Source organism: Balaenoptera borealis (assembly GCF_965194805.1).
Source record: "Balaenoptera borealis genome assembly, chromosome: 2".
Classification (NCBI taxonomy): Eukaryota; Metazoa; Chordata; class Mammalia; order Artiodactyla; family Balaenopteridae; genus Balaenoptera; species Balaenoptera borealis.
Window position 1 is genome coordinate 51,949,657 of NC_138867.1, and position 23,641 is coordinate 51,973,297.

Here is a 23,641-nt window from a genome sequence, read left to right on the forward strand (position 1 = left end):
AGAGAGTTTAGATTTTAAAGGTTTTAATTAACTCATTCCCTTTTTCAGAAGTGGTTGGCTTTCTTAAGAGCAGATCTCGAGCTCTGTCAAAACACTTAAATAATTTTCATTTAACAAGTATTTTCATATCAGTTTTAACCATATGAAAGTGCCCCTTTTCAGGTCAAAAACAGTTAAATATTGGCAACTGCATATTCAACCTAGTGTGTGTGTGTGTGTGTGTGTGTGTGTGTGTGTGTGTGTGTGTGTGTGTTATTTAGGATTGTATATTTTAACCCAATATTGATTAAAACAGCAAGTAACTCGATAATAATATCAAAGAATTCCTAATACCAAAAAAAGTGGTTCTTCCTATTTAAAAACATTACTTGAATAAAACCTACCATTAGAAATTAAATAAAAACTACACCATGTAAGATTCTCTGCATGTATTTAGCTATGATATATACTCATATATCTTAAGTGATAAACTAACACAAGCCAAATCTACACCAGAATAAGTACAAATCTTACCACAAATATGCAGTGAAAAACTTTGGTAATATGGTTGCATTCCTAACTGGCAAATAAATTGGATATGCATGTGTACAGGAGCATACTATAGTTAAGTCAGTCTTAGAATTCTTTTTGCTGCATAGTTGTATAAAGATGACTATTTATTGTGTTTTTTTTTCTTTAGTTGGAACTCTATACCAAAGTTTTAATAATAACATTTGTCATATGAATTTCCTTGCCTCAACCTTCAATTACTAGGAACACAAAAATCCTCAGGAATGGACTGGAGCAGAAAAAGAAGACAGCAAAGAAGATGGGTAATCTGCAGACTGAATGAATGGATATTGAAGAGTCAAAGGTTGATTAAAACAAATTTGTAATTATTAGTAGTAGCATAATTAACAATGATAAATAATCAGGTTGGTCATATTCAAATCTCATACATCTCAAGGAAGATGAATATGTTAGATCAAATTTTAATTTTTCCCAGATCACCCTGAAGGAATGTAAGCCAGGACTCTCAAGAAAACAAAACAAAATATCACTGATTTCTGTGTGTTGATAAACAATGGTGGAGTTGGTGAGGGCCTGCTTATCTGAAACCCTTTTGCCAGGTGAAAAATTTTAAACCTTTATAAGGGTATTATCTGAAAGTCCTAGAAATCATTCTATAATTTTAAAATAAATTTTACCTTAGAAAGTGTTTCTAAAAATGATGACCTTATAACAACATTCATTTTAGACTCTCCTCTACCTCTGTTGTCAATGGTTTCTGAAGAATGATGACTTATAAGGCATCTTGCTTTCTGAGAAGCTGGAGCCATTCGTCTAATGCAGTCACATTTGACTGCATTGAAGCTGAAAATCTAAACCTCACATTTTCTGTCAGAGGTTGTGCAAAGTGATTACTTACTACTATATTATTACCAACATAAAACATTTGAAGTCAAAAAAGTATGTACAGATTATCCTTATGTGCCAAAGTTAACATGTCTAATTTTTGATATTTTTAAAACCCCTGTTCACTGACAAAGTATGCACTTTTATGATGCTTCCATTCCAGTCCAACACGATTGTGTGATTTTCTTTGGACAAGGCTTGTGAGCAGATGTGACATACAGCCAATGCTTTAACAACCAATATGCAATTTGTCACATTCTTTTCCCTTGCTGAAGCTATCATGGAAGTTCCTGCCAAGATGCCAAGATGGTATGCATTAACCTGAGACCCTAAAAAGCCAGTAAGCAGAGACCTACAATTAACATATAGGGTGAAAAAGAAAAAAGCCTTTCTGTTAAACACTGAGATTTTGGGGTTGCTTTTTATTTATTGCAGCACAACTAGTCCATCTTGATCAATTCAATAGGGAAAACAAAGAATAGGGCATCTTTAATAGTGATGACTACCAGCCTCACAAACTTAACTAATTTCATTTAAGTATTGCAACATGAACCAAAGACTTCACCTACAACATTTCATTGTATCTAAAATGCCACAGTGGTAAGATACATGTGGATTCCAAAGATGGGAACATGTAAAAATCATGCACCTTAGAATTGATAAAACATAGAATGCAAAAATAGAGGCATTTTTCATATACGCTAATTTGGTGTCTCATTGTGGCTAATGTACTTTTTATTATAGGTAGAGCTGAGAAAATCTTCATGTATATTTATATCTAAGTGAATTTTCTTTTCCATGATTTGTCTGTTCACTTTATTTGCATACCCATCTATTGGGATCTCAGTGTTCTTAAATTTAATATGAGTGTTTTATTGATTAAGGTTTACAGCAAGTTAAATAGGTTACAAAAACTATTCAGTGCCTGTATTGAGATAGTAAAACGAAGAAGAAAACGCCATGGCCATACATGACTGGGGATGGGCAAGAGGTGATGTTGCTTTTGTATCTTTGTCCTGGGTTCCTTTAGCATTACATTTCTCTATTCGTTGGTGAGTTGATGTTGAAAAGAACTCAGAATGTAAGCGATTCCACTTAATTTGTTTTATAAATTAGTGAATATCTCAGCAATATGGGATGACCCTTTTACTTGAGAGACCAATGTAAATGGAGAATCTTTATTTGATTGCTTAACATTCTCATCACATTTAAACCTGGAATGTTAATTAAAATACACTTCATAATACAGCATGAATCTAACCATTTTCTCTTTGTTTTCTCTATCTTGTTCTTGCCCTTTTTTCTTTTTATTTTGCTTCATCAATTACTTATAGATACCAAGTTCTGTCATTCATTGCATATCTTAATATCTCGGTCACTTTCTTATAGTGATTTGTCTTCTCTTGTGGGTAGTGCAAGGATTAACTATACCTTCTATTCATTCTTTTATTTACTCCTTCAACAAATAATTAATGGGTCAATAAATTTTCCTACTAAACTCAGGGTATCTTATAGTCAATACCTATGTAATTAAATGAAGGTCCCGCTTGTACTTATGTAATTAAATGAATGTCCAGCTGAAGAAGATCACATAGTAATGGGAAGAGAAAGTATTGGTTCTTAAGAGCCTGAGAATGAGTAACATAAATTCAGGAGTTTCCTTCCCTTAGCTCTTTCTATTCTAAAATATTAGACACCGAAGTTAGAGCAGCTGATATAACACAGCCTTCCTAGGCATGACACAGACTATTTAAAGCAAGAACCTTACTAATGTTCTGTAAAGAGGCAGAACATAGATGCCTTGTCTTTGAAAGTCCTGGCATGTATACATGGCTGGAAAAACAGTGAAAGCAGTAAATATTCTTCTGCTTGTCAATGCCTGCAAAGATGTGTTCCCTGACTCAGTCTTGGTGCCATACAGGCCAAATTGACCAGTATATTTTATGTCAAGCTGCATTAGCATGAACATTATTGTCTCTATAGCCTATAGCCAGCAATTGTTAAGCATAGGCTATTAAAAATAGGCTCCACCTGTGGGAATTCCCTGGTGGTGTAGCAATTAGGACTCTGCACTTCCACTTCAGGGGGCACAGTTTCGATCCCTGGTTGGGGAACTAAGATCCTGCAAGCCATGCGGCACAGCCAAAATAAACAAATAAATAATAGTCTCCATCTGTAAACAGCTGCCAAAATCACCTGTTATAATCCACCAAGGTCAAAATGACCTTATTCATGAAAGCCTAAGAATTATGCCACCTGTTCTGAGCAGCAGAGGTTTCCTTTTCTCCACATTCAGTCCCCCAATCCCATTCCTTTTCTATTACTTAATGTTTCTAACTCACGCATTAAATGACGGAGTTCTAGGGGTGAATGAATAATATCCCAGGCTTTACCACGTAATTGAGAACTAACAAAAACTACTGGAGTCACAACAGCAGGGATAACACATAACATCTATTACTACAAACTCTTTGGATAATATATTTTATTTATAAATCAAATGGACTTTCTAATATCTATCCAGCTTTACTGAGGATGTTCCCACATGAGAGAACATTTTGGTCTAAAGAACAGATAAAATTACCAAGAATTGCTGCCTTGCAGTCAATTGGTGTAGAGAGAAGGAAAAAAGGAGATTAAACACCAAGTACTTAAAATCATTTATCAATTAGCTGCACCAGACTGAGAAACACGAACCAATGGCCTTTCCATCAATCACTCAGCCCAGTCTTCCTCTTTGAGGAATAGCAAGGAAGGGATTGGAAGTGTTGTCCTGGCTGATATATTTTCACATGGAAATAAGAAGAGTGGGAAAAGTTAACTCCAACAATATCTACATGGTTTAGGGTTATAGGTATAACGTCAAGGAGCTGTGTATCATTTTCAACAATTAAACTCCAGTTTAGTTTAGGCCTTTGCTTCCATGGATATAAAGGTAATTCTTAATTTTACTCCTTGTCATCCTGCCTTCTTTTATTTTTAAGAATAGAGGCATATACTATAGTTATGCTATAGCCTACTGTAGTAAAATACATTAAATTAACCAAGTTTTCTATCACTGACCTTAGAAGCCAATGCAAACACTTTATAAGATGCATTAATTTACATTTCTGAAGCATCTTTTTTTCCAGAACAAGGTTATTTTGGTACTGTATCTGTTGTATAAATGTTACAAATAGGTATAAAGTTATTAATTAGGACCCTCTGTATATGATAGGATACTGTCAAAGCAAGAGGTCAAGGTAAATGAGATCTATACTGTTCTCTAAAAGAATATCTAAATAATATTTGTCAGCTATTTTTTTTAGTACAAGAGCATACAAGAGCGTAATTCAAAAAAACACATGCACCCGAATGTTCATTGCAGCACTATTTACAATAGCCAGGTCATGGAAGCAACCTAAATGCCCATCAACAGACGAATGGATAAAGAAGTTGTGGTACATATATACAATGGAATATTACTCAGCCATAAAAAGGAACGAAATTGAGTCATTTGTTGAGACGTGGATGGATCTAGAGACTGTCATACAGAGTGAAGTAAGTCAGAAAGAGAAAAACAAATATCGTATATTAATGCATGTATGCGGAACCTAGAAAAATGGTACAGATGAGCCAGTTTGCAGGGCAGAAGTTGAGACACAGATGTAGAGAATGAACATATGGACACCAAGGGGGTAAAACTGCGGTGAGGTGGGGATGGTGGTGTGCTGAATTGGGCGATTGGGATTGACATGTATACACTGATGTGTATAAAACTGATGCCTAATAAGAACCTGCAGTATAAAAAAACAAACAAAACAACTAATACTAAACTTTCATTGGGTTATTTGTATGGAAATATGTTAATATAAATGTTTCAGACATTACATGAAATTTCTAAAAATTTTATATTTGTATTTGTATGGAAATATGTTAATATAAATGTTTCAGACATTACATGAAATTTCTAAAAATCTTATATGTTCTGGTATAATGTTATAAGTAATAATCCTAGTTATTACTTTAAAATGTATATCTCAGAAATAACTAATTTTCTTGTCAACTGCATTATTATGAACTTTCATCAAATCTTTAGCCGTGGTCATTTTTAAGTCTTTTGTCATTTACAGACAGTTCTGGGTGTACTCTGATGATTTTGCAAATATGTTCCTATAAAAGGGTTTCATCTTCAAGAAATTCATGGAAAAGACTCTGACAAGTACAGGTTTCTGGTAACTGACTGTACTGCTGAACTGAATGAATAAGCATTTTCAGAACTCTAATGAAAAACTGATGAACTCATAAAAGTGCTAACAAAAGATCAAGATGAAAAAAAAAATTAATTGCATGGGACTGAGTGAACTGATGAGGATGAGTATAATTTTTGTGACTTTCTGTCTGAATTAAAAAAAAAAAAAATCCCACAAGGACTCAGAGGCAAAGAATATACAAATCAATTTTCACTGCAAAGTAAAGGAGCTGTTACAGTGGAGGATTACTGGACTGAATGTCAATATTATGACATAGTATGTGTGTTTCATGTTTGGTAATTGCAATCATTGTTGCTTTTGTTGTGGTCATCCATGTACAATGCTTGGTGTCAGTCTATCTCTTGTAAAAATAAAATACAGTGTGTGTGTGTGGAAAAAAAAAAAAAAAAAAGAGCATACTGGGATAGTGTATTGTACCCTATATTGGGAGATCTGGAGTCTATACAAGTGAATAAATAAAAGGAATACAGATTATCAAAGATGAAATAACGCTGTTTCACTTCTCAGATAGCATTGTCATCTATGTAGAGAACCAAAAATTATCTACCAATAGCTCCTAAAACTAATAAATATGTCTTGTTGACTAAAGTCAACATACAAAAATCAACTGTATTCTAAATACTAACAATGAACAATTAGAGATTGAAATTTCTTTAAAAAAAGGAACATTTAGAATAGCACTAAAAATGAAAACAGAATATGTGCAGGAACTATATTCCAAAAAAAATCTCAAAACACTTATGAAACAAATCAAACTAGACTTAAAATACAGAGAAATATAAGGTGTGCATATATTACAATTCAATAATGATGTACATTTTCCCAGTATGATCTAGAGTTAACATAATACCTATGAAAAAAATAGATGGGCTTTTTGTAGACACTGATGAAGCAAAACAATTTTGAAAAAGAAGAACAAAGTTGAAGGGCTCATTCTATGCACTACAAAGTTATAATAATCAAGACAATGTGGTATTTTTGAAAAGACAGACACTGATCAAGGAACAGTATAGAGGACCCTAAATCAACTCTCACAAATACAGGTCAAATTATTTTAAACAAAGGTAACAAAGGCAATTCAAAGGGAAAAAAATTAGTCTTTTCAACAAATGGTGCTGGAATAATTGAACATCCATATTAAAAAATATATACCCTGACCTATAATTCATACCTTTTTTTTTAAAAAAAGCTCATCATAGATCATAGATCTAAGTGTATAACCTAAAACCATAATATTCTACAAGAAAACAGAGAAGAAAATCTGAATGATATTGGGTTAGGCAGAGAGATTTTGATAGATACCAAAGCCATCAAATATACATATATATATATATATATATATATATATATATATATATATATATATATATATATATAAATTGGATTTTAGTAAAATAAGACCATTTTGCTCTTTGAAAAGGCACTTGGAAACAATGATAATTGATGCCACAGATTTTACAAATCTTATTTCTGACAAAGGATGTGTAACAAAGGTATATAAGGAACTCTCAAAACAGCTCAATTAAAAAATGGACAAAAGATTTGAACAGACACTTCACCAAATAAGATGGCAAATAAGCATATGAAAATACTCTCAGTATCATTAATCATTAGTGAGATGCAAATTAAAACCACAATGAGGGATTTCAGTTTCAACTCCAACATCTAAAGAGCTCAGAAGCCATCACTCCTATCCTTACAATAAGAAAAAGCTGAACAAACTGCAAATCAAGGCTGTCTTTTGGACTCATTAGAGAATTGAGGTCACAGGGAAAACTGCCATACTGAAATCTGGAGAGACAGGCAAACACAGAACTGCAGCTGACATCAGCTTACCTGATAAAGAAGCCACTGGAGCCATAAAGTGGCAGGAACACTTAGAAGGCAATTTTGATGAATTGCTGAGGCTACATGTAGATGAGCATATACTGAGAAACCAACCCACTGTGGATGCCACAGTCTTAAGGGGCTGCCCACACTTTCACGGGTTTTATCTTCAGAAACTCCATTAGATTTTATGGTGAGGAACCATGAAAAATCTCCATGTGTCTCCATCAGGGGAAGGGGAAGAAGAACCAGTCAGAAATATATGCAAAGTATTTTCCATAACGAAGACCTACACTGCAGGGGAAACACTTTATCAGAGCCTCATTCCACAAGTGGAGAGGGTGTTTACCTAACTCCGGCCCCTCTAGCCTTGCTACCTCACCTAAGGGGTGGAGGGTAAGGAACACTTGTGAATTCATAACCCAGGAACACAGGCTCATTAAAATATGAAGAATTAACCATAAGATTATAGATAACTACCTTCCCTTACATTCTACCACCACACCAATAGAGCACCAGTATAATAAAAGTGTATTGCAGCTGAAATAGCTACAAGATGCCAACTCTCTCTGAGGAGTATGTACGGCACAGTCAAGAAGGGAGACAAAAGCAAAGACACTAAAGGGATCTGGAGAGTAGTATCTAAGGCTATAGCAAACATTAAACACAGCCCAACTCCTAGCTAGATTAACTTAAAATCTCACCCTGAAGGACTATTCACTTCAATTCCAGCTGTCAAATACATCAGGTCCAGGCTCAACAAGAAAAAAATATAAGCCATGATAAAAGGCAAGAAAAAAACAAAGTCTGAATAGATAAAATAAGCATCAACCACACTCAAATGTTATATAGATTTTGGAATTACCAGACAAGGAATTTAAAATAACTGTTTAATATGTTAAGGGCTTTAACTGAAAATGTAAACAACAGGCAGGAACAGATGAGTAATGTAAATAGAAAGAAGGGAATTCTAAGAAACATTTAAAAAGAAATGTTACAAATTTAAAATACTATAACAGAACTGAAGAATACCTTCTATGGACTCATCGATAGAATGGACGTGGTATAGAAGAGAATTAGTGAGCTTGAAGATATATCAATAGAAACTTCACAAACTGAAATACAAAAAGAACTTTTAAAAAAGAAGAAAGAAAGATCAGAATGTCCAAGAACTGTTGGATGCTTTTAAAAGATGTGACATAATGTCTGGCTGGTATACCAAAGGGAAGAGAAGGTGGAAACAGAGCAGAAGAAATACTTGAAGTAATAATGGCTGAGAATTTTTTCAGAATAAATTACAGACACCAAACCATGAATCTAGGAACCTAAAGAGCATCAAGCAGGATAACTACCAAAAGTCTATACCTAAGCATATCATATTCAAAATGCAAAGTAACTAAGAAAAAGAGAAAAATCTTAAAGAAGTTAGAAAAGAAAAGAAGTTAGAGGAAAAATTAACACCTTATCTATAGAGGAACAAGCATAAGGATTTCATTAGCCTTCTTGTCCAAAACCATACAAGCAAGAGGACAGTAGTGAAATACTTAAGGTGTTAAAAGAAAAAACCACCCACCTATAATTCTGCATCCAGTGAAACCACTCTTTAAAAGTGAAAGAGAAAAACTGAAGGCCTGCCCTGAATAAAATGTTAAATAAGTTATTCAGGGAGAAGGAAAATAAGTCAGCAACTCAGACCCATATAGACAGAGGAAGAGTGGCAGAGAAAGAATAGAGGCAAAAGGAAATTTTTATTTTTCTTATTCTTAATTGGCTTAAGAGATAACTGGTTAAAAGTAGTACTAGTAATAATGTATTGAGTGATCATAGCATATGGATAAGTGAAATGAATGACAATAATGTTATAAGGGATGGGAGGAAGGAATTGGGAATACTCTGTTACAAGGCACCTATACTACCTGTGAAGCAGCATAATGCTATTAAATTAGACTTGGTTGTAAATATATATTTCAAACTCAAGCCAACACTAAAAAACATAAAAGATGCATAATTGATTGAAGAAGTGAGAAAAATGGACTCATAAAATGCTCAAGTAAAAACAGAGAAGGCAGAAAAAGAGAAGAAAAATAAGTTAAAACACACACACACACAAAAACAAGCACAATGAAATGTTACAAATACGGTAGCTATTTATTCAATTATATAAATAATCACTTTAAATGTGAATAGTTTACAAACACCAATTAAAAGATAGAGTGATTAAAAAAAATAAGAGCCATCTATATATTGTCTACAAGACCTTTAAGTATAAAGACACAAATGGGGTAAAAGCAAAGGGATGCAGAAAGCTGTACTATGTTAACACTGATCAAAAGTAGCAAAAGTTGATTAATCAAAAGTAGATTAATTTTAGAAAAAAAAGGCTTCAAAACAAGGAATAAAGATACAGTGGTCAATTCTTCAAGAGGACACAATAATCTTTAACATGTATGTACCTAACAGAACATCAAAATACATGAGGTAAGATCTGATAGAAATGCAAGGAGAAATAGACAAAACCACAAGGAGTCACCACTACACAACTGTTAGAATAGCTAAAATAATGTTTAAAAAATGGCAATATCATTTAAAGATGCATGGTAACTGGAACTATCAACATTTGCTAATGTGAAGGCAAAATGGTAATACCATTTTGGAAAACAGTTTGGTAGTATCCTATAAAGTTACGCATACAGCCGTCATATCACCCAGCCATCCCACTATTTCCAGGTACTTACCCAATAATTAAAACTTATGTTCACACAAAAACTTGTACTTGAATATTTGTAACACTATTCAAAATTGCCAAAATTTTAAACACAGATGTTCTCCTATTGTTGAATGAATTTTTCAAAAGCCTGTGATATTTCCATATGATGAATGCAACTCAGCAATAAAAATGAGCTATTAATTTACATAATAACATGGATTAATCTTAAATGCATTTTGCTAAGTTTGTTGAAGTCAAACCTCAAAGGCTACATATTGTGTGATTACATTTATGTGACACTCCAGGAAAGGCACAGCTATAGACAAGGAAATAGATCAATGACTGCCAGGGTTTAGGGGTAAAGGGAGGGTTGGCTATAAGTGGGAAAACAAGCAAACTTGGGGTGTGTGGAATGGTTCTAAATGGAACTGTTGCAGTGGACACACAACTCTGCATTTGTCAATACACATAAAACCAAACACCACAGGGTGAACTTTATTGTATACAAATTTAAAATAAATAGGACAAAGGTGGAAAGATAGAATTCAGACTGTGACAATTGAATCTAACTATATTACAGAGGAATCATATAACCACCCTAAAGAGAGTGGAGAAGAAAGGAGTGGATCTAAATGACTGGGAAACTACATTAACTGCATACTGTAAGGTTAATACAAAAATAACTACACATAAACACTATACTCTATTTGGTAAATTTGCTCCTCCTAGGAGTACATTTTAGCAATTCTTAAATTATTTGTACACGATGTTTGAACAAATAAGTAAATATACTGTAGCTAATGAGAGCTAGATCTCCCACTGTTGGAGAGATAAGTTACAAATAAAGAAAAGATGAAATGCAGAATGAAACTTGTCGAGCTTAATTGGAAATGGAGTTATCACTATGTGTTCATTAAATATGAATATATATGAATATATGTGAGTACATATAGATCTATTGATGAATGCTAAAATTAGAGGGTAAAAGTTTAAGCATAAACAGGATATTGCATAGTTTTAAATATATCTCCTCAAATAGTAACTTTAGACTGGAGAATCCTGTGAGACACCACCTTAACCAAAGGATAAAAGTCAACACCACCAGTAATATATATCAATATTATGTACCTCCTGAATGGATGTGTGAAAATGGCTCATCACCTCTGTGATATCCTTCCAAGTAATTCATGACCCAACTTAACCAAGAGAAAACATCTGACAAACTTGAATAAAGGGACATTTCACAAAATGAGTGGACAATACTCTTCAAAAACATGAAGGTCATGAAATAAGAGGAACAATGAGAAAACTGCCACAAACTGAAGGAAACTAAGGACACATGAGGACATGATGATGAAAAGCACCTTGGGATCTTAGGTTAGATCCTGGAAAAAAATGGTAAAAATCTGAATAAATTCTGCAGGTTAGTTAATAGTATTATACCAAAAGCAATTTTCTAGTATTAATACTTATTCAAAGGTTATTATGATCTTAACATGAGGAGAAGTTGAGTGAAGGGTATATGGAATTCTTTTTACTAGTTTCCCAACTGCTGTAAGTCTATAATTATCTCAAAATTAATAAAAATAAAATAGATGTCTAAGGACTCAAAGACTTGATATATAGATAGATAGATAGATAGATGATAGATAGATAGATAGATAGATAGATAGATAGATAGACAGACAGACTAGAAACACTTCTATAAGTACTGAAACCATGTAAAGTATAAAATCATGTAAACTGTAAAAGTACTGAATGTCAGAGTGGTAAATTTAAAATAAGTTGTAGTGTCAGAGTCCTGGAAGTAAATAGAGGGCACACTCAAAAGTGTTTAACTGAATAGAATATGAAGGGAGTATTGACAGAAGTGTGGGCAGGACTAAGAGAACAAACAAGAAATCTTTAATAGAACTTGTCCTGAAGGATTAAGAAGATGGAACAATATTCCTGGAGCCCAGCCAAGACTGAGGATGTTAGAAGAGGAATTATGCTCAGACGTGGGTAAGTGTCAGAATCATGGCAAGGCATGGAGGGATAAATATCCCAGACTCTCTCCTCTCATTCCTTCCAAACTCCTTCCAATGCCTCTCACTGGTCAAACCCAACTGGTGGAAAGAAGGCAAAGATGTTCAAGGGATACTGCCCATAGAGATCCCCCATCCTGAACACAGACCAGGGCAGAGAAGGGCACAAAGATGGATCTGGAAGGAGTGGGGATAGGGCAAACAGAAAATCCATCACATGTGCCATGCTTCTGTTGATTTTGCAACTAGCGAAAATTGGAAATATTTCATCGAGACATAAAAGCAAAACAGGGAAAAAAATGTGAAAAAAGTTTTTGAAAATATGAAGCTATTATGACATAATCACACTGTTTCTACCCAGCTGATACCCTGCTTTCCTTCTTACACACACATTCTAATTTATGTCAACACTTGCATCCAGTTGGATTTCTCTTCTCCAGTTTTTCAATATTAAGAAATGATTTCTTAATAAATGAAATTATATTCAACATGTGTCAAAATATGTTTCCATTTTTTTCCCTTTCTAGTGATTAATCTTTCTCCCTATAGCTTCTTCATTTATCTGATTCAGAATTCCTGGGTAAGTCTGGAGTGAAGGGTTCAAAGAAAAAGAGTTATATTTAACACATAGAAATTGTTTGGGATGATCCTCCCTGACAGCCAAGAATTTCCATGTAGTTGCAATTATGAATAGAAGTATAATTTGTCAGGTTCCTTAATAATGTTCAAGGAAGAACATTCTCTTAGTGGGACAAATGTAATGAAAGGTAAAGAGAAAAAGTGTGAACTTGAAGTCATTGATAATAGCCTGATCCCCTAAAAACTCCAGTTTCTCAGTGCCTAGAACACTGCCTGAAAAATCAATTTATTAAACAGATGAATACCCTAAAGTCACCCATGAGAAGCTCTAAGCAACCCCAAAGAGAATCCATTTGGGAAGGAGAAGAGGATTATAGGAGCTCAGTTATCTTTATGTGCCTTGGGTACTTTTTAAGGCAGAGCTAGATTTTTATCCTGGAAGAAAATAGGGTTCCTCTCCTCCTTAAGAGATATAAAAAGAGAGCCTAGTTTGAGATATAAAAATGGTAAAGTGTAATGTTCACCAAGTACTGACCAAGATGTCCTACATTTCTCCTCAGCTTGACTAGACAGAACTTAGGTGGGCTTCCTCCTGACTCTAGGTCCCTGACCTCACTTTTCTTAGAGCATTTACTTTAGAAAACTTCACTGCAAATTGTTTCTCTTCCCTTTTGAGATGTAAACCTTCTCCGAGCCCCTTGCCAGTTTTACAACCCAGAAATGTCTTTCTCAAAAACCTGGGAGGCATGCCTTCAGAATGTAACCATCAAGAAAATTAGGCCCCCTATATCCCAATCTCTGAGGGAGGGTAGGAGCCTAATTTCCCTAAGTGACAATTAGCAGACACAGATGACCTAAACACACTGACCAACCTCCCCTTCTAAAAAACCTCCAAATACTTTTCCATTAGCTAAACAGCATTAAAAAACCCTCCTACTTTTTGTTTCAGTGTGTTGAGTTCAATCTCTCTCCCCTGTTGCAATAGTCTTAAAGTCTTCCTTGACATTTTCAGCAAGTGTCCAGTACAATGTCTCTTGACAGTGTTTGTCATGTACCAGGCACTCTATTAAGCTTTCTGGAGGCATTACCTTGTTCAATCCTCACGATAATTCTCAAAGTAGGTGTTAATTATCATCGCCAGGCCAGAATTACAATTACAGGAAAGAATATTGAAACTACAAGAGTTTTATTAAATTGCCAAGAATCACATGGTTTTTTAAGTGGAAGAGCCTGAAGAGACTTATTTTTAATCACTACATCATATATATCCTGACAAAATAAGAGAGTCTTCCAACAGGGTGTAGCCAATGTTGGTTTTAAAAATACCACTCTTCTTGGAACCATGATTTTATTAAGGTTTTATTTGACCCTTATAATGTAAGGAAAGGTAAGAAGCTTAAAGGAGCCAAACACTCTAAAAAAGCCACCAAACACCCTTCCAGGAGAGGTAGATAAGCTTGGAAACTATCATATTATATTCAGGTCCCTCTGAATGCAACACTAAGAGCCTGATTATAGCACATGTCTCATATGTCCTCTCAACAATTTCAAAATTAGTTGATTCTCAGTAGACAGGGTGGGGTGGGGGTGGGGAGGAGATCCCATATTGTTTTAATTTCTCACCACCTATCCCTTTCCCTTGTTGTATTTGCCGCTCCCCACCCTACTAGTTTGTGCATTTAGATATACATATAAATAACATATACATGTAGATAGATAGGTAGGTTTATATGTGTGTATGTATTTTCAAAAATTGGAGCCAAACAATACTTATCTAAGAATTTAATCCATTGTTGCAATGCCATTATTCAAGTAAAGCCTGTTACTTAGTTTTTCTCATGACTATTTTATAATTTAAATCTTTTTTGACTTTGTAGAGTTTTAACCTATTTAACATTTTAATTCTATTCTTTTAATTTTTTTAGTTTTATTTTGCACTCAACTTACACCATGTTTAAAATGTTTACTCTATTTCCCCTCTCCTGCTCCTCTTCTCCAGACCATAAAGGAGACTGATCCTCTGTCTTGCCCTAAGCTATTGTGCTAGCCTCTCCTTTTTTAGTCATTCCTCAACCTATAATAAGGCATTCATTCTTTAGGGAAGGTCCTTAAAACAATCCTCTCTTCAGAGCCACAATTTACCATGTGCAGATAGTTCATTTGTTTTACTAGAAAAAAATGGTGGTGCAGTGAGAGAAAAAAGTTGCAAACCAAAAAGTGAGGCCACTAAAAAAGGAACATAAAAACAATCATGCTAGAAAAAAATCAGAAATTGAGAATGAGTAGAAAATAGAAAGAACTGTGGTGATAATCAAACTAAGAATTTAGAAATAATTTAGAAAATAAACAGAAATAATATGGAAGAAATAAACCTGGAGAGAACCAATAGACAAGAAATCCAAATCAGGATAAAAGGAAGCTGCTGATGAAGGCAGTGAGAAGGGGAGTGAAGACACAGCTATATTTAGGTCAGTGGTAGCCCTCTTTCTTTCTTCCTTTGGTTCTGTTCTGATAAAGACAGCCTTCTTTTTGGCAGATGTGTTGAAGAGGGTTCATATTTGTTGTTGAAAGTTCACCCCCTCCAACCCCACATGTTTTAGCAGCCTTAGGCAAGCAATGTGTTTGCCTGCTGGCCTCAGGGATGCTGTACTGGTATTGTTCAAATATTTTGAAGTATATCAACTCACTATAAAAAATTCTGGTCTCATTTTTTTCAGGGCTAGAGGCATTCTTATTAATGTACACAACACAACAAATCCTTTCTTCATAGCTGGAGCTCTTATTTTAGGAAGATAGGCACAGATTTGACTAATATTATCCCAAAATGAACAAAAAGCATTACAGCTATATTTTGGGGAAAAAGAGGATTTCTTTGGACTCAGAGATCTTATTAGAAATAGTTCAGTTGGTAATAGCTGTCCCACGATTTACACAATAGAAATCTCTGGTGAACATTTTGAAAACTAGTTTTTCAATTTCCTATGTGAATTCTTTAATTGCTTCAGTACCTATTCAAACATTTCTGTCTTCCTTTTATAATCTACCAGCTATTTTCCTACACATTGAAATAGTCTAGAGTATTAGAGTCTTCAGTGTATATAAAGGATAATGTATTCTTTATGTAACATTTTCAGCATGTAAAATTAAAAATGCCCAATTCAACTAAGATGTCAGGTTGAAAAATAGGTAAGAGAGAAGTTCAAAATGAATTTTCCAATCAAAGACAAGTTCCAAATCTATCCTTTCCGTGAGACATCTTAAAGAATTATATGATGAAAAAATAATAAACAAAAGTTTGGGTCAATGTTTCAACAGTTTACTTAATAATGAGGTAATCCCTGCCCCCCCAAAATATTGACACCAAGATAAACTTAGATATCCAATAAGGTATATACTTTAATACATTGTGAGTTTATGAGATATCCCTAGGGAAATTTCATTCCTTTCTTAACAGATTTAAATATTATTAACAACAATGAAATAGTTAATGTGATTTTCAATATTTCTGACTTATAAAGATCCCTTGTTAACACCCATGTATTATGATACGAATTTATTCAAATTACATTCCTGAAAAGTCACAGGAGAACGTTGTATCTCATGGGTATATATGGTCAGTGAAGACATATGGTACTTAGAAAGGAGAATACTATTTATCACATTTCTCACTAGAACCCTCAGTTACTCTTAGGGCAGCCTTGATTATAAGCAACACAGATGCCTAATGAATTTTTCAAATTCTATGCAAGAATCTCAAAATCAAATACAAATCTTTTAAGGTCTCAAGCCAGGGTTCATTACAATATATAAAACACTTATCAACAGAAAACTTTTCCTTCCTTCTCTCTCTCCTTATTTCACTTCCTGTCTTCCTTCCCTCCCTCCCTCTTCCTTTTTACTTTGCTTCTTTAATGTAAAATTAATCTTTATTTTTTGCATATATGATAGAGTCAAATAATAAAGTTATTACCCAGCAACTCAGGATTTCTACCTAATTTATTATATAAAGTATGCTGTGTATTAGAATTATGAGGCTTATTTTTTCTCCTCTTTTTCTGACTTATCCAAATAGTCTGAGTTAGTGTGAAAGAGGAAAGGTTACTTGTTTCTTCATTCTGAGCTGAACAAATAAGAATGATCAAATTCACAGAAGACTCACATTCAGGATTCTAGGCTAATGCATCTTTAGGGCCCTAAATAAAAAGAGGATGGATCCCAAAATCTGGAGGGGAAATCATTTCTTTCATTTTCTTGGACCAAAAATGGAAGAAAACTATCCACCTGCAAAAAATCACATCTGCTTTTACATGCTGCAAATAGGGAATTTTCCCACGCTTTTCTTTCCTCCTTGTACATTCTTGTCAGGTACATTTTAGAAGAGAAATTAATTAGTCACCATTTAGAAAGTATCTAAACATTGGTGTGCAAATGTAGGATTCTGCCTATCAGAAAATATCTTAAACTCTTCTTGACAAAAGCAAGAGTTAAGAAATAGTTGTAACACTTTAGGATTGTAAATCATGCTTCCAACAAACATTTACAAGTTATACAATATATTCAAAGCACTAATCTAGATGCTGCAGGGGTTTCAAAAACATAAGATGGATCTCTAGCTTCAGCATTCTTAGGTTTAGTACGGGAATAAGAACGGTAAATAAATGTTATGTGACAGTTCAAGAATTGTTAAATAAAGCATTACAGCTGATTAAAGAAAATAGTATATCTGGTGGAAGAAATCATGGAAGGCTCCATGAGGAGCTAACATGTGAGCTGGTCATAGATGGATTGAGTTGCAACTCTGAGATGGAAGGGAAGGTGATTTCAAGGAGAGAGAACTAAGAGCTTTCTGTTGAAAAGGTTTCCTGACTCAGGCAAGAAAAGTGTCTGATTGACTAATGATCTGCCATGGATGGAAGAAGAATGCTGGCATACATTATTTGTCAAATTTGGACAAAAAATAAATTCTTACAGAAATTAAATAAGGGAGAAATTATTGGAGAGAAGGATGAGCTAAGTAGGGAATCCTGTCTCTTCGATTTTTCTTTTGCCTAATCCACTTTGGAATTAGATGAAAATTTGTTTTGATGATAATGTCCATAAATGCATATGAGCTGATGATGACATACCTTTACAGCCTCAGCTCTTATCACCACAGTCTCTCATAACAAAGCCCCAGTTAAACAAAACTATTTCTTTTTGAGGACATATGTCCCATCATGCATTGAATTTTTCATATGCTGTCAATATCATTTGTTTGCTGCTGCATAACAGACCAACCCAAAACTCTGTAACTTAAAACAGCAATAATATATTCTTAAAGCTCATTCATCTATGCATTGGCTGGGGATCAGCTGATCTAGAATGGGATCATCTGATCTCAGTTTGGTTCAGTTGTGTATCTGGAGGTGGGCTGGTGTTTGGCCTAGGTTGGGCTTGGCTGGTGTACCTTAGCTGTGGCAGCTCTGCTCCATTTGTCTCTCATTTTCTTCCTGCGACTAGTAAGCTATTTTGGGCATATCCTTCTCTCTGTGATAACAGCATGACAAGCAAACACTAAGGCTTAAAGCCAATGCTCAAATCACCGAGTCACATGACAAGAAATATTAGAACAGGGAAGGCTGAAGATCTGGGCCTTTAATAGAATTTGCCAAACTGTTTTTATGTCAATAGTACCCCAGTATGAGGTAAACTGCTCAAACACATCATCAATGGTTTTCTTTCCTGTTGTCTATATATATAAATACAGTTCTGTCTAAAGGAGGTCAGGAATGTGTTATGGGACCTGTGTGCAATAGAGGATAAGGCAAACATCAAAAACAAAGGCAGAACAGGATTCTGCAAAGAGGGAATGGATAATAATGTGGACAAAGGAATAGGTCAAAAGAGAAGGTAAGACAAAGAGACTAAAGGTCCCAAAAGGTAAGCCGCAATGAAAGAAGTAAGAGGTGTAGAGACATAAGCTGAGAAAATGAGAATGATAACTGGTCCCACTTCATGTGGGAAGAGGAAATTAGGGCAAAGCTACTTGCTCGGCTCAGACTGAATAGACTATTAATAACTGTGCAGGAAAATTTTTAAAGTAAGAATTTCTGGAGAAACAATGAGCATATTAATAGCAACAGCTACATATTTGGTCTCAATATTTGCATACTCCACCATTAGTGAAGCCACTGATGCTTCTCAAGATGACAACCATGACAAGTAAGAAAGAGTAAGGAGGAAACTAAGTTGTACAAATCTTATCAGAAAATATACATATTACCAGCCCATTCATATCCTGGAAATATATCTGTAAGAAAAATTTTAACTATCAACAAATGGAAACAGTGAAGTTTTATAAGAAATACATCACTACTTAGATATCTGCCTCGTTTTTCACAAATATGGATTTTTTTTAAAGAAACCTGCCTGGGGGGGGGGGGGGAGACAAATTCAAGCTCTAGATAGAGACAATAGACATTGTGCAAATCTGAAAATATCCACTGCTCCTTTCACCTAGAAAACTGTTAACTTTTCAAAGTACCTGCAACTCAGTGAAATGGATATATTACAAACCCAGAAACAGATTAAAGACAGAGCAATTGAAAAGCTGTGCCCATAAATTTATGGGATGCCTTTGAGAAAGAGCAAGATGTTTAGGAGCAAACATAATATACATATGTTTTATAGGAAAACTCCCTCAGGTTTTAGTACATAGACTTTTTAATGGAAAAATTACAGACCACTACATAAAAAAAAATAATAATAAGAGCCCATGTCCTCAATGGTGAGATGAAGTTTCAAGACATTTAGGCATGATTATTAATTTCTTACCTGAAATCTCACAGAGGAAGAAGCTACAGGACCAGGTTTGTCAATAACCTACTCACATAGTTTCTACCCCATTGTGATCTGTTACCACTCTCAGGATGAGTTCAGCAGTAGGCAGAATTTTATCCAACACACTGCCTTTAGGAGGGTAAGGATGGGACATAGGATAAATAGGTTTGCTTATGGAGAAGTGTACAGAGTTAAACTCTCTGGAAGTTACCCCGTCTGGTTTTTTTTTTTTTTTTAATTTAATTTTTTATACAACAGGTTCTTATTAGTTATCTATTTTATACATATTAGTGTATATATGTCAATCCCAATCTCCCAATTCATCCCACAACTACCACCCCCCACCTCGCTTTCCCGCCTTGGTGTCCTTACATTTGTTCTCTACATCTGTATCTCTATTTCTGCCTTGCAAACTGGTTCATCTGTACCATTTTTCTAGATTCCACATATATGCATTAATATACAATATTCATTTTTCCCTTTCTGATTTACTTCACTCTGTATGACAGTGCCTAGGTCCATCCATGTCTCTACAAATGACTCAATTTCATTCCTTTCTATGGCTGAGTAATATTCCATTGTATATATGTATCACTTCTTTATCTATTCCTCTGTCAAAGAGCATTTACCTTGCTTCCATGACCTGGCTATTGTAAATAGTGCTGCTATGAACACTGCGGAACATAACTCTTTTTGAATTATGGTTTTCTCGGGGTATATGTCCACTAGTGGGATTGCTGGGTCATTTGGTAATTCTATTTTTAGTTTTTTAAGGAACCTCCATACTGTTTTCCAAAGTGGCTCTATCAATTTACATTCCACCAACAGTGTAGGAGAGTTCCCTTTTCTCCACACTCTCTCCAGCATTTGTTGTTTGTAGATTTTCTGATGATGCCCATTCTAACTGGTTTGAGGTGATAACTCATTGTAGATTTGATTTGCATTTCTCTAAGAATTAGTGGTGTTGAGCAGCTTTTCGTGTGCCTCATGGCCATCTGTATGTCTTCTTTAGAGAAATGTCTATTTAGGTCTTCCACCCATTTTTTAATTGAATTGTTTGTTTTTTTTAAATATTGAGCTGCATGAACTGTTTATATATTTTGGAGATTAATCCACTGTCTGCTGTTTTATTTGCAAATATTTTCTCCCATACTGAGGGTTGTCTTTTCATCTTGTGTATAGTTTCCTTTGCTGTACAAAAGCTTTTAAGGTTCATTAAGCCCCATTTGTTTATTTTTGTTTTTATTTCCATTACTCTAGGAGGTGGGTCAAAAAAGATCTTGCTGTGATTTATGTCAAAGAGAGTTCTTCCTATGTTTTCCTCTAAGAGTTTTATAGTGTCCCGTCTTACATTTAGGTCTCTAAACCATTTTGAGTTTATTTTTGTGTATGGTGTTAGGGACAGTTCTAATTTCATTTTTTACATATAGCTGTCCAGTTTTTCCAGCACCACTTATTGACGAGGCTGTCTTTCCTTCACTGTATATTCTTGCCTCCTTTATCAAAAATAAGGTGACCATATGTGTGTGGGTTTATCTCTGGGCTTTCTATCCTGTTCCATTGATCTATATTTCTGTTTTTGTGCCAGTACCATACTGTCTTGATTACTGTAGCTTTGTAGTATAGTCTAAAGTCCAGGAGCCTGATTCCTCCAGCTCCATTTTTCTTTCTCAAGATTGCTTTGGCTATTCAGGGTCTTTTGTGTTTCCATACAAATTCTGAAATTTTTAGTTCTAGTTCTGTAAATAATGCCATTGGTAATTTGATAGGGCTTGCATTGAATCTGTATATTTCTTTGGGTAGTATAGTCATTTTCACAATATTGATTCTTCCAATCCAAGAACATGGTATATCTCTGCATCTGTTTGTGTCATCTTTTATCTCTTTCATCAGTGTCTTATACTTTTCTGAGCACAGGTCTTCTACCTCCTAAGGGAGGTTTATTCCTAGGTATTTTATTCTTTTTGTTGCAATGGTGAATGGGAGTGTTTCCTTGATTTCTCTTTCTGATCTTTCATTGTTAGTGTAAAGGAATGCAAGAGATTTCTGTGCATTAATTGTGCACCCTGAAACTTTACCAGATTCATTGATTAGCTCTAGTAGTTTCTGGTAAAATCTTTACCATTCTCTATGTATAGTATCATGTCATCTGCAAACAGTGACAGTTTTACTTCTTCTTTTCCAATTTGTATTCCTTTTATTTCTTTTTCTTCTCTGATTGCCATGGCTAGGACTTCCCATACTATGTTGAATAACAGTGGCAAGAGTGGACATCCTTGTCTTGTTCCTGATGTTAGAGGAAATGCTTTCAGTTTTGCACCACTGAGAAAGATGTTTGCTGTCTGTTTGTTGTATATGGCCTTTATGATGTTGAGGTAGGTTCCCTCTATACCCACTTTCTGGAGAGTTTTTAATCATAAATTGGTGTTGAATTTTGTCAAAAGCTTTTTCTGCATCTATTGAGATAATCATGTGGTTTTTATTCTTCAATTTGTTAATATGCTGTATCACATTGATTGATTTGCATATATTGAAGAATCCTTGCATCCCTGGCATAATCCCACTTGATCATGGTGTATGATCCTTTTGTGTTGTTGGATTCTGTTTGCTAGTGTTTTATTGAGGATTTTTGCATCTATATTCATCAGTTATATTTGTCTTCAATTTTCTTTTTTTGTAGTATCTTTGTCTGGTTTTGGTATCAGGGTGATGGTGGCCTCATAAAGTGAGCCTGGGAGTGTTCCTTCCTCTGCAGTTTTTTGGAAGAGATTGATAAGGATGGGTGTTAGCTCTTCTCTAAATGTTTGATAGAATTCACCTGTGAAGCCATCTGGTCCTGGACTTTTGTTTGTTGGAAGATTTTTAATCACAGTTTCAATTTCATTACTTGTGATTGGTCTGATCATACTTTCTATTTCTTCCTGGTTCAGCCTTGGAAGGACAAATTTCTAAGAATTTGTCCATTTCTTCCAGGTTGTCCATTTTATTGGCACAGAGTTACTTGTAGTAATCTTTTATGATGCTTTGTATTTCTGCAGAGTCCATTGTAACTTTTCTTTTTTCATTTCTAATTTTACTGATTTGAGTCCTCTCCCTCTTTTTCTTGATGAGTCTGGATAATGGTTTATCAATTTGGTTCATGTTTTCAAAGAATCAGCTTTTAGTTTTATTGATCTTTGCTATTGTTTTCTTTGTTTCTATTTCATTTATTTCTGCTCTGATCTTTATCATTTCTTTCCTTCTACTGACTTTGGGTTTTGTTTGTTCTTCTTTCTGTAGTTCCTTTAGGTGCAAGGTTAGATTGTTTATTTGAGATTTTTCTTATTTCTTTAGGTAGGTTTGTATAGCTATAAACTTCCCTCTTAGAACTGCTTTTGCTGCATCCCAAAGGTTTTGGATTGTCGTGTTTTCATTGTCATTTATCTCTAGGTATTTTTTGATTTCCTCTTTGATTTCTTCAATATCTCTTGATTATTTAGTAATGTACTGTTTAGCCTCCACGTGTTTGTGTTTTTTACGGTTTTTTTTTCCCTGTAATTGATTTCTAATCTCATAGCACTGTTGTCAGAGAAGATGTTTTATATGATTTCAATTTTCTTAAATTTACTGAGGCTTGTGACCCAAGGTGTGATCTATCCTGGAAAATGTTCTATGTGCACTTGAGAAAAAAGTGTAATCTGCTGTTTTCAGATAGGATGCCCTATAAATATCAACTAAAACTGTCTGGTCTTTTGTGTCATTTAAATCTCATGTTTCCTTATTAATTTTCTGTCTGCATGATCTGTCTGTTGGTGTAAGTGAGGTGTTAAAGTCCCCCCACTATTATTGTGTTACTGTTGAGTTCCTCTTGTATAGCTGTTAGTATTTGCCTTATTTATTGAGGTGCACCTATGTTCGGTGCATAGTTATTTATAATTATTATATCTTCTTCTTGGATTGATCCCTTGATCATTATGTAGTGTCCTTCCTTGTCTCTTGTAATATTATTTATTTTAAAGTCTATTTTATCAGATATGAGTATTGCTACTCCAGTT